This window comes from Rhinatrema bivittatum, chromosome 8, assembly GCF_901001135.1.
Source record: "Rhinatrema bivittatum chromosome 8, aRhiBiv1.1, whole genome shotgun sequence".
Lineage (NCBI taxonomy): Eukaryota > Metazoa > Chordata > Amphibia > Gymnophiona > Rhinatrematidae > Rhinatrema > Rhinatrema bivittatum.
The window spans coordinates 136729769-136745841 of record NC_042622.1 but is presented as its reverse complement, the minus strand read 5'-3'; the positions used below and the strand labels follow the sequence as shown (position 1 = coordinate 136745841).

The 16073-nt window shown below is 43.0% G+C and overlaps 1 long non-coding RNA gene across 1 annotated transcript; it reads left to right on the top strand.

The window, feature by feature from the left end:
• The first annotated feature begins 590 nt into the window (after positions 1–590).
• Positions 591–15554, top strand: LOC115098151. Its single transcript, XR_003858434.1, has 4 exons — positions 591–835; positions 6722–6752; positions 10306–10483; positions 15365–15554. It is a non-coding gene; the product is annotated as an uncharacterized LOC115098151 (long non-coding RNA).
• The last annotated feature ends 519 nt before the right edge of the window (positions 15555–16073 follow it).

Genomic DNA, 16073 nt, shown 5'->3' with positions numbered 1-16073 from the left:
AGTAAATGAACTCAGTGTCTTTGACTGGTTTATTCTGGTCCTTCCTCTCATTCCATACTTCATGTCCCCTGCACTTTTTGTGAACCATCCTGCTTCTGGGGTCCTGGGGGTTGAAACTGGATGTGTTGGGAGCACCTGTAACCAGCAACCAGCTGTGGAGGGGGGAGTGGTTGGGACAGCTTGCCTGTTGCCTTGTTTCTGCCAGCATCGGTGAAGAAGCAACACAAAATTCAAACCCCAAAATGTTTTAACCAGAACTTAAACCTATTCAGTTCTACCTGGCTCTAAGTATCTCACTCACAGATGGCCTTACCAAGCAGAGCTGGATGCAGAGATACCTGCCAGCTTTCTTATCCCTGCCTCTACACAGCACCATACTTTATGGAAGCAGCTTTTCAGTTAAAGGAAGATGTGTTTCTACTTTGCCAATGACTTTCTTTGATTTCTCCTATTTTATTGGTTTTTCTGTAGGACATGCTAAGCGCCAAGAAAAACTTGCATTGTTCTTGTTGTGCAATGTGGTGTATGAATGAGTGCATGTGTGTGTGTTCTCCCTTCCCTGCCTTTAGCCCTGTAGTGAATTATATAAATATGGAGCTCTCTGCATGGCCCGGGACACCCTCAAAGAACTGACAGACAAAATCTCAGAGAGGAGAAGTGGGAGCGGAGAAGAGCTGGGACCATGAAACCAATACTAGTGCTGAGTGTAGGGCTGCTCCTGACCTGTGTGCTGCAAGCACAAGCACAGACAACATTGAACACAACACCGATAACAGCATCGACAACAACACCGACAACAACAACAACAGAGTCCTGGAGAACAACACCTTACTGGGTAACTCTATTCAATGTTTGTTTAAATATAAAGATGTATTTTGAGCAGTGAAGATGGAGAGGGGAGGGAAAACCTTTAGTGCATTGCAAATGAGAGCAGAGTGCATTAGCAGGGCAGCTGCTTGGGGAGCTTTTTCCCACACCAGACAGGGAATGTGCCACGGTCCTGTTTGTGATGTTTATATCCCCTTCCCTGCTTGCTACTGTTCACCAGTTCTGAGCCTTTGTGGAGATATTCACAGCTGTACTTTAGATGTGGGGGCATATGTTCAGTGGGATGCAGCTCAGAGACCAATAAACTCATTTGTGAAAGCAAAGCTGTACCAAAGTCAATTCAGAGTCCAGAGTTTTCAGAACTGAGTGCCTGCACCAATGTTGGGGCCAATTTTATCTGCATCCAGGGCAGATATTCTGAATTACATCCCCCCCCCCCCCTTCCTTGATATACTAGTGTGTAGTGTCTGCTCCGGCACAGTACTCTCTACTTTTGGATGTCTCTCTGGTGCCAGTGGCTTCAGCAAAGCACCCCTCCCCCTCTCTCTCTTTCTCCTTCTGCCCAGCATCCCCCTTTTTCTCTCCCCCCATCCCTTACCTAGCATCCCTATTTCCAGGGGCGGTTTTATAATGAGGTAGGGTGAAGCGGCCGCTTCAGGCGGCAAAATTTTGGAGCAGCAAAAAGTGCCCTCCAAAATGCTCAGTGGCCGCCTCCCCCTGCCTACTGATACATTTTCAGCTAAACATCAGCGGGGTTCCAACCCCCTGCCAGCGAAGGAAACAGAAGGCCCTGCGCATATTGGAAAGCTAGATGGAGGGTTAAAATGTCTGGAAACGTACTGGATTTTATATCTCCAGTCTAGCACAGCAGCACATCTGCTAACTGAGTGTCCTGTAGGAGCTGTGGTTCTACTCCAGAGCCTCCAGTGGCGCTACACATTGAGAAATTGCCTGAGCGATTCCCCTTTCCCTCCTGCAGCAACAGCCCATGCCTCGAGTCTCCTGCTTCAGACTTCAGCCTGCGGGTACTTTTACCCATGGGCATTGCACCAGTTCTCAAAGAGAAAGCACAAGCATACTTTCACTTTGAAGATTGCCCAAGGAAAAGGTATCCACAGAGGTTTGCAGCTGCTCTTTCTTCAGGCACTTTTTTCCTTCAAAATAATACACATGGTTTTGAAAATGCAAAGCTATGCTCATTAATGCCTAGACCAAGCTAACCCCACATCCGAGAATGCTTCTTAATACATTTAAAAATACATGAGTTGTGAGAAAACGTGTACACTTTTAGGATGGGCAATTTTCTAAAATCCCTTTGAATCTGGTAAATTGATCAGTATTGAGCAGCACTTTTCCTTGGCTGAGATATTCAGTCAGGCGTGTTTCCCACTGAATATACCGGTCACGTTTAAAGGCATTAGGGCAGGTTACCTTGATAATTTTAGATATGCTCTCCACCACAACCAGACTTATCCAGCTAAAACGTACCCATTCTGCAGGGTGAGTCCTTAAGTGGGGAATGCTAGGACAAAAGCCACATTTTCAATTTATTTTCAGGCCGATACAGTACAGTGCGCTCCGTTGGAGGGTGCACAGAAAAGCAGTAAAAACTGCTTTTCTGTGCACCCTCCAACTTAATATCATAGCGATATTAAGTCGGCGGTCCCACAGAGTAAAAAAAGGAAAAAAAAAAATTTGAATTCGGCCTGTGGCTGTCGGGCCGAAAACCGGATGCTCAATTTTGCCGGCGTCTAGTTTCCGAGCCCGTGGCTGTCAGCAGGCTCGAGAACCGACGCCAGCAAAATTGAGCGTCGGCTGTCAAACCTGCTGACAGCCGCCGCTCCTGTCAAAAAGGAGGTGCTAGGGACACGCTAGTGTCCCTAGCGCCTCCTTTTGCCCGGATCTACCGCCGAACCTAATTTAAAAACTGCCACTCGCTGGTGCGTGCGCCGGGAGAGAGGGCGTTTGCCCGCTCTCCCGCAGACTTTACTGTATCGGCCCGTTTGAAAGCAAAGGTAGCCCAATTAACTACAAACATCCCTTGGCAAATTTCTGAAAGAAGGGGCATCACAACTAAAAGCAGTTTTTCTGGTTACTGATCATTTTACAGAAGCATTTGAAGGGGATAGCAAATAAAAGTTGCTGTGCTGAGCAGACAGTCCTAGCTAGTACATATTATGATATCAATTCAGACAAACAGACTGGAGCCAACACATGACAGAGCTTAATAGCAATGGTTAATACTTCAAATGTAATTCTATGAACTATCAGCAATCAGTGAAGAGCTTTCAAAATCAGGTGTGACATAATTATGTGCTATAGCATCTGCTAACAGGTGAATTTTCAAAGGAGTTACAGATGTAAATGTAACATAGTATCGGAGCAATTTTCAAAAGCCATTTACCTGCATAGAGCACACATAATGCTTAATGACAATTCAATGGCAGAAACTGTAATAATTTTCAAAAGCCCCCTTACACGGGTAAAGGGCATTTATACGTGTAGGGCCGGATTTTTAAAAGGTTACGCTCCGTGCCTAAAGCCCCAGGACACACCTAAGTCCCAGGGCTTGCAAAAAGGCGGGGAGGCTGGCGCAAAAGGTAAAACAAGTTATAAAATCGGGTGTACATGTGTGTGCGCCGGGGTAGCACTTGCACATGTATGCCCGTGCGCAACTTTTTAAAATCTATCCCATAGAACCCGGTTTTAAGCATGTAAATGCTTTTGAAAATCAGGCACTAAGATTTTAGTGGCAGTATTTCACAATAATTGCAAAGCTTTAATAACTGTAAAGCAGGAAGGTGAATGAGAGCAGCCCAAACAGCCATCTTTTTCTATTTCGATATTCTTTTAGCTGACTGTTTTGTTCATTTTATTTTGGAAACTATGTCGGGCGGATTTTAAATGCCCTGCACGCGTAAATCCGGGCGGATTTACGCGCGCAGGGCCCTCGCGCGCCGGCGTGCCTATTTTGCATAGGCCGCCAGCGCGCGCAGAGCCCCGGGACGCGCGTAAGTCCCGGGGCAAGTCTGAATGTCGGTATAGAAAATCTGATAAATAAATAAATAAAAATAAATTCTGGTCCTGTGCTTTGGGGGGGGGGCCCAGAGTTCAAATGGTCTCCAGCACCTCATAAGCCCTTTCTCAGTTCTCCCAGTATGATCCTTTCTCATCAGTAGTGGGAGAGTGGCATTTCTTACCTGCATCTGACCCCTCTCCTCTGCTGACAATCTAAACTGTGAAGGACCCTGTACAAGATAAATGGGATGGAACAGAAGAGGTTAGGGCTGTTCAGCTTGGAGAAGAGACGGCTGAGGGGGGATATGACAGAGGTCTTTAAAATCATGAGAGGTCTTGAGCGAGTAGATGTGAATTGGTTATTTACACTTTCGGATAATAGAAGGACTAGGGGGCATTCCATGAAGTTAGCAAGTAGCACATTTAAGACTAATCGGAGAAAATTCTTTTTCTCTCAACGCACAGTTGTTGGAAACAGGATGCTGGGCTTGATGGACCCTTGGTCTGACCCAGCATGTCAATTTCTTATGTTCTCATAGAACCTTCTGGCACCATGTATGCAGACCAGATTAAACCTGGCAAAAGAGGCTAAAAAGAAGTGTTGCTCTCCTGCCAGCCAGAGAGAGAGGGAGAAGATTGCATCAGTGGAAGGGAGAGGAGAGGTGGTGGCAGGAGGGTTTGGGAGTGAGGATTGCACTTTGGGAGGGGGTGGGGATGAGGATTGGACAGGTGGGCTGGAAGGATTGTATGGAGGAGTACTGTATAGAGAAATGGGGATGATCTTCCTACTAAGAAGGGAGGGGATTGTGCTGAGAGGAAGAAGGGAGAAAGGGTTCCAGCACCCCCACCTAGAGTCAGCCCCATTTGTGATCATCTAAACAGCCACCAAAACTATGGAGACTGTTGCGTGAACAGCTACCTTCCTAAGCTTCCATGGTGTTGCTGGACAGCACCTGATTGCTACCAGACAAAATTGCGGACCTGGCAAGGGTTGCTTTTGGCAGACCTCTTCCCTTTTGGGCCCCCAAACTTGGCAGACTGATTCAAAAGGGCAGTACGATGCATCTTCCAGCTTGGTGTCCAGGGCAGTCGCCTTCCTTGTGCACAGCCTTGTAATGGCCCTGCCTGGAGGCATCAACCCAGGTGGATTCTGATGGAGCTGAAGCCTGCTGCTCTCAACCTGATTACTCCATGGTTTTGCTTGTCACTAGAAGGTTCAACTGTTTAGAATATTTTGGGTCAGATTTATCAGTTAGGAAAATTAGGGCAATAAAGTGGGAAAAGCCTGTAAGTCATTCTGTTTGCACGATCATGAAAACAGCATGTCATTTCAGCAAGGATATAATTTCCAGTAACTGCAGGAAGGGAAAACATCCACAGAAATACAATTTTGTGCAAGAAAAAGCTTCACCATAAAGTGCTGCTGGACCTTTGACTTGAAAGGATAAACTTAAGAATTGAGCTGATGCCTCACAGTGTGCAAATGCTTGTTCTAAATTTATCCGGACAAATTTTCTGCTGAAAACCTAGCCTGTTAGTTAATGTTTGCCACTTAATGGTTTACTGAGAATTGCCATATTAAGATCTGAGAATGGGAAATGAGTAAGAGAGAGAGAGAGAACTGGAAGGGAGAAAGACAAAGGAGAACCCTAGAAGGGTATGGGGTGCAACACTCAGGGCAATCATTCTGTGCAAGGTCCCTCCCTCTCCCTCCCCCCACACTCTTGTGCTTTCCTCTCTCTCCTGCCCCATAAACACTAGTGCAGTTCTCTCCTACGCCTCAGTACAATCCTCTCCCCTGACCCCTTCCAGCACAATCCTCTTTCATCTATATTGCTCTCCTCCCCATTCATCAATTCATGCTCTCCTTCTTCCCACACACTTTCTTACCTTACTCCTTCCTCTCTCATCTCTCTCCTACACATACTCATGTGTTTCTTTCTTCCTTTCCCTCCACCCACAATCCCAGTACAATCCTCTCCTCCTCCTGTACACCAGCAGGACAACAGTGACACTTCTTAGATGTGTCTGCCTCCTCCTCCTCCTCTGCCAGCTTCAGTCTGAGTTCTGAATGCATAGTCTGGGTTGGTCACATGAGAATATCAGGCCCCACACATTCAGATTTCAGACGGAAGCTGGCAGAGGAGACAGATGTGGCATGAAGTGCTGGCAACAGGATGGAAGAGGTAGATGTTTGCACCAGAGGGGGTGGTTGAGGGCTGTCGCTGGAGGGTTAAGGAAGAGGGCTGTCGCTGGAGAAGGGGTAGGGAAGAGGATCACACCAGAGGAGAATGGATAGCATCAAGCAGCGACTACTGCTACTGCAGCAGGGGTAAAACCTTGTCCTGAGAAGCACTGTGTTGGGGGAATGTTACTTGCCAAAGTGATGTCAAAGCATGGAGGCCACACAAAGCACAGAACCCAGAGCAGTCACCTTGATTTGCCCTACCCCCAAAAACGGCCATGACAAGTCACTACTCCTACTTCTGTTAAACAGGGTCGGTGTTATTGCGGCAGGTAAGGGAAAGCACAGCTTTCAAAGGCCTGGTGGGTCTCATGTGCTTTCCACTTTCACGCTTCTTTTACTTTACTTTACTTGAGCCAGTAACAGATTTTTGTGACTGTCAGTAATCATAATAAGGTCATTCTGCTTCTTAGGATGATGCTTTGGAAGTGTGCCAAGCAATGACTTGGGTCAAAGGGTAATGGTTCTTCCTTTTGGGGCATGGAAGGGGGAGCCAAGAGGTGTGAAGCAGGGAGAAGGAAAGAGTACTGGAAGTAGATGGAAGTACAAATATTAAAGTTCATAAACACAAAACAGCTCTGTTCATTGTATGTCAATATTTTTACCGTGTTTCATTTCTTTTGTCTACAGCCGAGCACTACTACTACATCAGCAAACAAAGGTATGTACAGTAATAATAATACTTACCTGAAAAGGGATAGAGTATGTGTGTGTGTGTGTGTGTGTATAGACATGTACAAATGTAGAAGCTTCAGGAATCAAGAACAGTGAGATTTTCTGTACAGAAATCAGCGACAGATGAAACCTGAAGAACCAAGTTCCAATCCCACCTCCAGCATGTGACCTTCAGAAAGTCACTTACTTCCTTGCACTCAGACTTAGGTTAAGCTATTCAGGGCAAGGATCTTGTCAAGGTGCGTTTGGGTGCAAAGGCCATGGGTACTTTTACCCATGGACATTGTACCAGTGCTCAAAGGGAGAATACAAGCATAATTTCACTTTGAAGATTGCCCTGGGCAAACAATATCCACAGAGGTTTGCACCGGCTTTATCTTCAGATACGTTTTTGCTTCAAAATAACACACATTGAGCCTCATTTACTAAGCCTTTTTCCCATAGACACAGAATGGGAGAAAAGCCTTAGTAAATCAGGCCCATGGTTTTTAAAATGCAAAATTATGCACATTAATGCCTAGGCCAACCTAACCCTACACGCAGGTATACTTCTTCTATATGCATCTAGAAGATTATGTATTGCAGAATAGAGTGGGCAATTTTCAAAAAGACCTTTTTCCAGGTAACTTGGTATTTACCTGCATTTAATAACTTTTGAAAAAGGTCCTCTCTATGTTTAATTATGTATTTTTACAGGATTGCTCTGGAAGGGGTTGTTTTGGAGGTCATCATAATTGTTGAATTCGATCATCAAAGTCTTGGGGAAGGGGGAGGGGTGACTTTTGTGTTTGGTAGTTAATTGTCGGGGGGTAGAAGGCCACAAATTTGAAGGTTCACTTAGGGTGCCTAATACTCTTGCCCTGAAACTGCAGAGGGATAGAAACAATGGGAGGGAAGGGGGACAAAGTGGTGAGGAGAGAGGAAAAGGAGGGTAAGAAAAATCTAGGTGAGAAAGAAAGCAGTCTGCCAGAATTATCTGCAAGAAAAGTGCCTCAGTTCCCATACTATGATCCCTGATACAGTCAAGTGTATCAGAAAATGCAGAGTGGATTTACCTCTCCCTTTCTTGCTTCCCCATTCCAGGCTGAGCAAAACCCAAACGTTCCCAGGAATGGAGAAAAGGTGATTTGCTCAATCTCACAAAGAGAACACGTGACAGGGGATTTTGCAGACTTTAAAAAAAAAAAAATGTTTAACGACTGATTCACTTCTGCTTTCTTCCTAGTGATACCCTCTAGCCAAAGTGAACATCGACTGGCTGATCCAGCCCTGACATTTTTCAAACCCAACATCTCACTGTATTCTGAGACTTTTCTCATAACAAAAATAGGAGTTTGAGTCCAAGAATGCAATGAGATGGCATGTAGGAAAGCAAGAATTGGATCAGCACATTAATGATGACTTGGATCAGATGGTACCTCTAATTCCCCCACTGTCGGACACAGAAAAGAAGCAGAGCATGTGTGCCCTTAGTGATCTGTTATGTAGATTCATACATGCATTCATATTATCTCAAGAATCCTAGATATTTCTATAACTCCATCTGCTGGGCCTGTGAATTAACCTATTGTCATGAATACCAAAATATCTCTGGTTCACTAGAGCACTGTTCCCAGGTCTGCATGAACTGAAATAATTTGGCAGACACTTGTATAGCTCTGTGTATTATCCTACTGCCATATGGTAGGACACATCAGATAGCACTTCACATGGACTTTTTATTTCAGTTTTGAAGGGGCAGAAGGTACTATAATGGCAGCACTGGGAATTGTCAGAATTTACCCTTTGACGCACCATGCTATCAAGCCCTTTATATAATGAACAGATTGGATCATCTGAGGGATTTCTTCCTCATATTTCATGTTCAATGCAAACAACTTTAGGAAAATCTATTTACTGAAGTGCTAGCTCAGTACTCAGGTGGGCAGCCATATTTTTGTGTAACATAGAAGATGAGAGCAGATAAAGAACCAATTGGCCCATCCAGCCTGCCCACTTGAGATTATTCCACTATGGGTAGATGAGTATATAAATTCCAATATACAACTCAACACCAACTCCCCGCCCCCTCCACCCCCCACTCTCTCATCTTTCTTCTGATCTCACAACCCTTTATACACTTCTGCCCTCCATCCTCCATATCAGTTCTGAGCATGCCCAAAATCTGTTAACATTTTTGGCCTTCAATACCTTTGCTGGTAGGCCGTTTGAGAACTTATCGTCTTCAACTTTGATTCTTTTATGACCAATACTTAATCCAGCACTCAGACTCCCTTCCATGTCTTATCAGATTTTCTAATTGTAGCTCTTGCTCCATCTTCTACTGGAACATCTGGGCACATCAGGGAGCTGAGGGTCCATCAAACATGCTATGATGCTCCTTGGGCCCTTCTGACAGGGGGAAATGACAAGTTTTCAGGATCCTTAAACTTTGGACTCCTTCTGTTCCTTCCAGTACAAATACCCAACCACACCAGGCTGCGGTTGTTCCAACATAAATGTTTACAGGAGTATGTGGTATATTTAAACAACTTGGCAGATACCTCACTTTACTCTAGTGCAATCTATATAGAAACAAAAATCTAACACACTCAATCACTGAATTTGCAGCACTATGGGCTCATCTTCTCCCACACCTTACCAGTGTACTCTTTAGAGATGCTCCCAACCATGGGACTTTTCTTGTATTTGTTCCTGAGTAAAGAATGCAGATTTCTTCTCCTAGCAGGAACTTGGAACCTCTTCTGATTGCAGGTGAAATCTCTCAGAACCAGCGATGACCTCTTCTGAGAATCCTCTGAAACATGCATTTGATTAGCCTCTGCTGCCACTCCTTAATGCAGAAACTCCTACTGCCTTCTTCTGCTCTTCCATACAGATTCAATAATCCACTCTTGAATGAGTAGAGCGTCACATCTTGCATCTTCTACTCAGAATCCTCTTGGACTTCAAGCTCTCAAACTTCCATTGAACACCAGGGAGCTCCAGCCTGGTGTTCACAGTCACCTTCCACGGGGGGGGGGGGGGGGGGGGGATGGAAAAAAAAAAAGGAAACCTTCTGGGCTCCTCTGCTATATAGAAATCTCTCTCTTTCCAAGACCTGCCCCAGGTGGGAAGTGTCTGAAATACTCCTCCTCCCTCTCTGACATCATCTAAGTGTCTGTGAAGACTCTTAGGTAGATAGTAAGGAAAAGGGGACTTTTAGGACCTCTTTATGTAATAATCCCCCACATCTATCAAAATAAGTAACCATTACAAGTGTGATGTCTTCAAGGTTTTTCTACTACTCATCAGCACAACAGTCCTGTGATCTGCTCAGAGCTTTCTAAAACAGAAAACTTGCTTCTCCTTAACAATGACAGTGATTCTATTTAGGGCTAACTAAATTATGTCAAAACATGGTATTGCTTTACATTTTTGATGCTCTGCGTTGTTTGAGAGCTGTTCTTCTTAAGAGACGTCTTTTCTTTCTCTCAGTAGTAATGGAACAGTTAGTGCTTCTCCTCCTCACATTTGTTTCTCTCTCTCTCTCTCTGTAGAGGACTGCTACTTGCCCATACTCAACGGCAACTGTTATTCATATGTCAACCGTTGGGCCTATGACCCATGCAAGAGAAGCTGCGTTTCCTTCACCTACGGAGGGTGTGATGGCAATAAAAACAATTTTTTCAGTGAGAGCGACTGTAAGGCAGTGTGCTGCTAACAGCATGGCAGAGGGTAAGTGACATCTTCACCTCCTGCACTAAGCATAAGAAATTGCTCCATGGACCAGCTCAGCCAGTCTGCCCAATGGACTGTCTAAGCAGAATGCCGAAGACCCCAGTTAGAAGTAAATCCAGTCATCACTGATCAGCAATCAGAAACAGAAAAGTACAATGCTCTTCACACCAATAGGAGAAATGAGAGCCGGCATTTTTCCCTCTTAAATCTAAATTATTCCATACCTCTTGCCATACTCTATCACCCATAACGCAGAGAAGCGCACTTGTAACCAGCTGATTTTATATTATTTCTCCAAAGGATCAGCCACGTTTGCTTTCTTCACTTAAAGCATGTCCATATATGAGCCGAGAACCTGTAGGAAAGATTTGCCTTTAATAGTCCTACACTATTCACCAACTAACCTCTTTTCCTTTATAGAATTATTCTGCAACCCCCACTTATTCAAAGGAAATCCTTGTTTGGTGGTTATTTTGTACGGTAGCTATATGCAGGGACAACCATTTTTTAGTTGTCCCTCTTACTAGCCCCGTATATTACTCGCTTTGCCGAAACATGGCCAATGTCGGGCAGGTGAATCCGAACTCACAAGAAGAATGAGGGCGGCAGCCTAGATAAGTATATGAGAGAGAGAATTAATATTTGGGTCAGATAAGCAGCCAGGGAGAAGTGACAATAAATGTAAAAGTATAGAAGAAAAAAGAAGAAAAGAAAAAAAGAAAAGAAGAATGTACATAAAGTGTGAATAATAAAGAGTAATATATGGGGCTAATAAGAGGGACAACTAAAAAAATGGTTGTCCCTTCATATAGCTACCGTACAAAAAACCACCAAACAAGGATTTCCTTTTAATAGTCCTACAGCAAAAGCTTTCCTGAGAAGCGGAGAATTTTCATGAATTTGTTCAAAAGATTTTATTTCGCACATTCTTAAATCAGGAGTACATTCAGTTCAGATATGAGAATATAAAGCTCTTTTTGGCTCTAGTTCAAGATTTTTTCACACCCAATCCATTGTAGGCAGCTCATTGAAGTCCTGATGTTACAACCTCATCATGCCATTAATTCTGTTCCATAAAAATGCCACCTCCCTCTGTCAACGCAGTTTTACAATCACTGTAGCATGTCAGAGAAATGTATGCAGCCACCACCAAGATGGAAAACCTCTTTAATACACAGACACTACATGGCAGCTTGAGAAGGGAAGGGGAAGAGAGAGGAACATTGCAGATTCTGCAGCTGACTTGAAAAGTCAGTAAGATTGAAATGTTCCTCAGGGATATTTAGTGCCCTAGGATAGTGCTATGCATCTTCAGAAGGCGAAAATTACTAATTTCTAGGCTTGGAACTTGACAGAAATTCTAAATTCTCATGTTAATTTTGCTTGTCCTCATGGAAAGTTTATTACTGAATGGAGACACTGCCTCAGTAGTGTGGGGTGAAGGTGGGGTGGGACTTAAAATGCACGATCAGCTTCTCAAGGCATGTGAGTCAGCTAAGTTAAGCTAAATTTCCTCTTTTAGAACACTCTCCATACCAAGGCGGAAGCCCTTGGAGTGTGGGTAATCCACAGGAGACTAGCATGACAGTGTGGGAGAGTCATAGAGTGTTTAGGATGACAGTGTGTAAAATGGGAAGGATTCGTTGTGTGGGAGTGGTGGGTGGTAGTGTGTGGCGCAGCATTTGTCTCAGTTCTTATTGGGTCCAGTGCTGTTCTGTCACAACCAGTCCCAGCAAAAACACTTCCTAGAGGCTGGCATTGTGTGTACTTTATAAGAGTAATTTTGTATCTGTTCAAGTCTGTGGTTAATTTTTACACAGATTTTGCACCAGTTTTGAAAGTGAAGGTACATGCCTACTTTTACTTTGAAAATTATCCCAGAAAAGTTACACCTGCACTTTTCCCTTCAGGAAAAGAATTGAGGCTTGGCACTTCAACCAGGTCTTCCCCTACATTCACGTCAAAGACTAACAACTATGACAAGACAACAACAAAGACTCCTCTTATCACCAACTACTGAACTGGTTTATATGACGTATCTTCACCAGACTTCCTTTTTATTAATTTAGGTACCCATACCAGGGGCCTGCCTTTTTTGCCAAGGCATCTATAGTATAGTAGCTTCCATTACCCTGGCCCTCAAATCAAATAGTAGTCCATTACTAATCCCAAACTTTAGACTCAGAGGTGTTGCTAGGTACCTAAAAGATCTAGGGTATGGCCCCATATGCCCTCTTCTTCCCTCCCCCTGAGATTTTAATAATTAACTCAATCATGATCAACTGCTCCTCTTCCCACCAAGAGCAATCCTTCAAAAACATAATTGGACATCATGCAAATGATCTCTCTTCTATGTTCCCATGAAGCTGTCATTGTATACTACATATGATCAGGAAATCACTCTGTTAGTTCGATCCTGATGGGGATCCAATGGCTCTCTCCATACCCACCTCTTACCAAATTCTACCCCCCACTCTTAAAGTGAGAGGCACTGCTATAAATATTTTGCACTATTGTCTCAAGGTACCAGGCATGCATGTCAATAGCATCTTTAGACGGAAGGACTTTCTAAGCAACAAAGATATCTCTGGCCATTTTCAACCATCTAGTAAAACTAACACTAAAATTATTGGATAGAATCAATCAATAACAAATCTATATGGGAGCGGGCTGGGTTCTATATGAGACAGGACAGAATTCCAATATAAACCCTGCACCTGAAGTTTTACAATACCCTACATTACAAAATCTCCTTCAACAAGGGTGCCGAGCAGAGCAAGGACATTTCCCCTTATCACTCATTATAGAAAATTAATATTCAAATTCCGGTTTTACCTCAGTAACAGGAACACAAAATGCCTCCATTACCAGGAATATTATGTAATAATTCAAAACCCTGCAAAAAATGTACTGAGAGCCTGCCATATCATAACATACTAACTACCAGACTCACAGTAACAACCCTACCTATAAAAAGGCAAGACTGCAAACATTACACCAGGTCCTAAAACACTAATACACCTCCTCTTATGAAAACAGAACAAATCAGGTTGCTACAGACCCCTACACAGAAACTGCAAGCTAGCAGAATGCCTTCCCTCTGTCACACATCCAGAACTCCGACAGATCCACTCCAAATACAGAATACAGAGACCATAAAGCAGGGATGGCATACAATGGAGGCAGTGCATGCAAATCTATCTCATGCATATTCATTGTAGATATCTTGAAAACCTGGCCTGTTTGTGGCTCTTGAGGACCAGGGTTGGCCACCCCTGCAATAATGTATAAACAGAAATGCAGTTTCCATTTCAGTTTTGGTCTGCACAACAAGCAAGAATCTGTATGAAATGCAATTGAAAAAAAGAAACATCAAACAATAAAATGAAGAAATGTAACACATCATAATAGTAAAACCATAATAATAAAAATAATATACCTTTTCCCCAAATTATTAGATGCTATAGTTTTTTCGAGGGAGCCTATCAGCGTTCTGTCTTCCTCCCTGTGTGTGGGCGCTAATATGGCATAAGAATTATATATTTGTTACCATTTTATGTACTATTAATTTGTTTCCATATGTTATTTCTAAACAAGTGTATTATTAGGATATTGTAATGAAAATTGATATAAATACAAAGTTACAAAAAAATAAAATAAAATACATATTTCAAAACAGCCAGCAAAAAAAATAACATTCACTAATTAAAAACTCATAAACATTTTTAAAGTTCCCAAAAATCATTAAAATATTTCAAAAGAGCAGACACATCAAATAACATCCAATAATTAAAACAAATAAAGATAAACAAATACTTCTTCTTTCCATACCTGGCAACTTTTGATTTCCAGTCACCCTGAGATTGTTGTGATTACTGGGGGGGGGGTTTGTACAAACTTTAACCTCTCTGTCATATACACACTTCCCCTCTCTCCCCCCCCCCCCCACACCCAAATTCTCTCACACAGACTCCCTCTCTCACACATGCTCTCACACACTCCCCTTCTCTGTAATACACACACACACATATATACATACACAATCCCCTTTTCTCTCACACACCCTCCCTCTCTCACACACCCTCATGCTCTCAATCAGGGCCTCCCCTCACCCCCTACTGGGAATCTTCTTGGGCCACAATTAGATGAGGTCTGCGGTGGCCCCACCAGGTCTCTTCTTGAAACAATGAAGGTTGTGATCCTCAATGGCCAAGCTTCTCCTTTTCGCTCCTGGACAGCTGCTGGAGACTCAGCTCATGGGCTTCATCTGCCCAGAGCTAACAAACACCCCTGCTTTTGTTACTCATTAGATTACCACTACAGTTCTGAAATCTCTCATCATCTCATATGTTCTCTGTGTTTATGCTCCCTTATTGTTTTATTTTCCTATGCTATTGTGAACTTCACTAATTGTGTACTATGACTAATGTAACTGGAATTTAATTATAGATTTGATTGTAAGCCACCTTAAGACCAGCTTCATAAAGGCAGAATGTCAAATGTTACTAATACATTTTGCTAATTTGTAGAGATATGGTTTCCAAAGAAAATTATGCTTATTCTTTTGAAAATTCAAATGTGTGTGAATAAGTGCAAGCCCCTGGCAACGCCTCCTCTCCCTGTAGGTAAAGTTACACATACAGTGGCATCACTGCACATAACTTTATCCCCATGCAGGGCGGGCAGTTTTTAAAAAGCCCATTTCTGAGGGTAAAGCAGTATTTTACCTGTGGAAATGGCTTTTAAAATTACCCTACTCATAAATACAGGAACTTAAAAAATGGCATTAAATTACTTATGCAGAGAATTTGAATGCAATGTGTTTTATTATACACAGCTATCGGTATTATATATTCTCACAGTTTTTTCTTTCCACAGGAGTCAAGTAAATTTTCACCATCCTTGACCTTCATGCCCTGCGCTTATGGCTTGGAAAAAAAAGATTTGGGAAAAATTAACAATTTTGGGGAGCAATACTGCATGATTTCAGCTTTTTCAATGATTTTAATACTGTATTAATTAATCATGAATTTAGAAATAAAAGTACAGCTAGCCTGCTTAAGCATCATTTGACTGGTCTGTCTCCTCTTTTGATCTGATTATCGTAAGTAATTATATTGTTTTTCTAGTGTATGTGATCTCTTTTCCCTGCCATAGGAAATCTAACACCAGATATTTTGGTGCTTGCTGATGCCTATGTCAGGCCTAGTATCTGACATTCCACACTGGGCTTTCACACTGGGCATTTGCTCACAATCAAAAACTTAATTGAGGTCGCTGATCTGAGAAAAAGCTAGTGTAACCTCCTGGGTTAAACATTAAAAGAAATGGGGTATATATCGATTTTTTAAAATTAAAAATAAAACTAACCCAGGAAAGGGTCGGACAAGTCAGCATGGATACCGGAATGCAGCGTATCAGCGCTGACATTTTGTGAAATGCACTGAATGCAGCCAATCGTGCTGTCATTCAGTGCTCTCTGTGGATATTACTGATGAGCCAGCACTATATATACATCAGCACGAGGAGAACCACGCACTTACTTTACAGCGGTGGTGTGGGGAGGTGGGGTTTGTGTAAGGAGGCT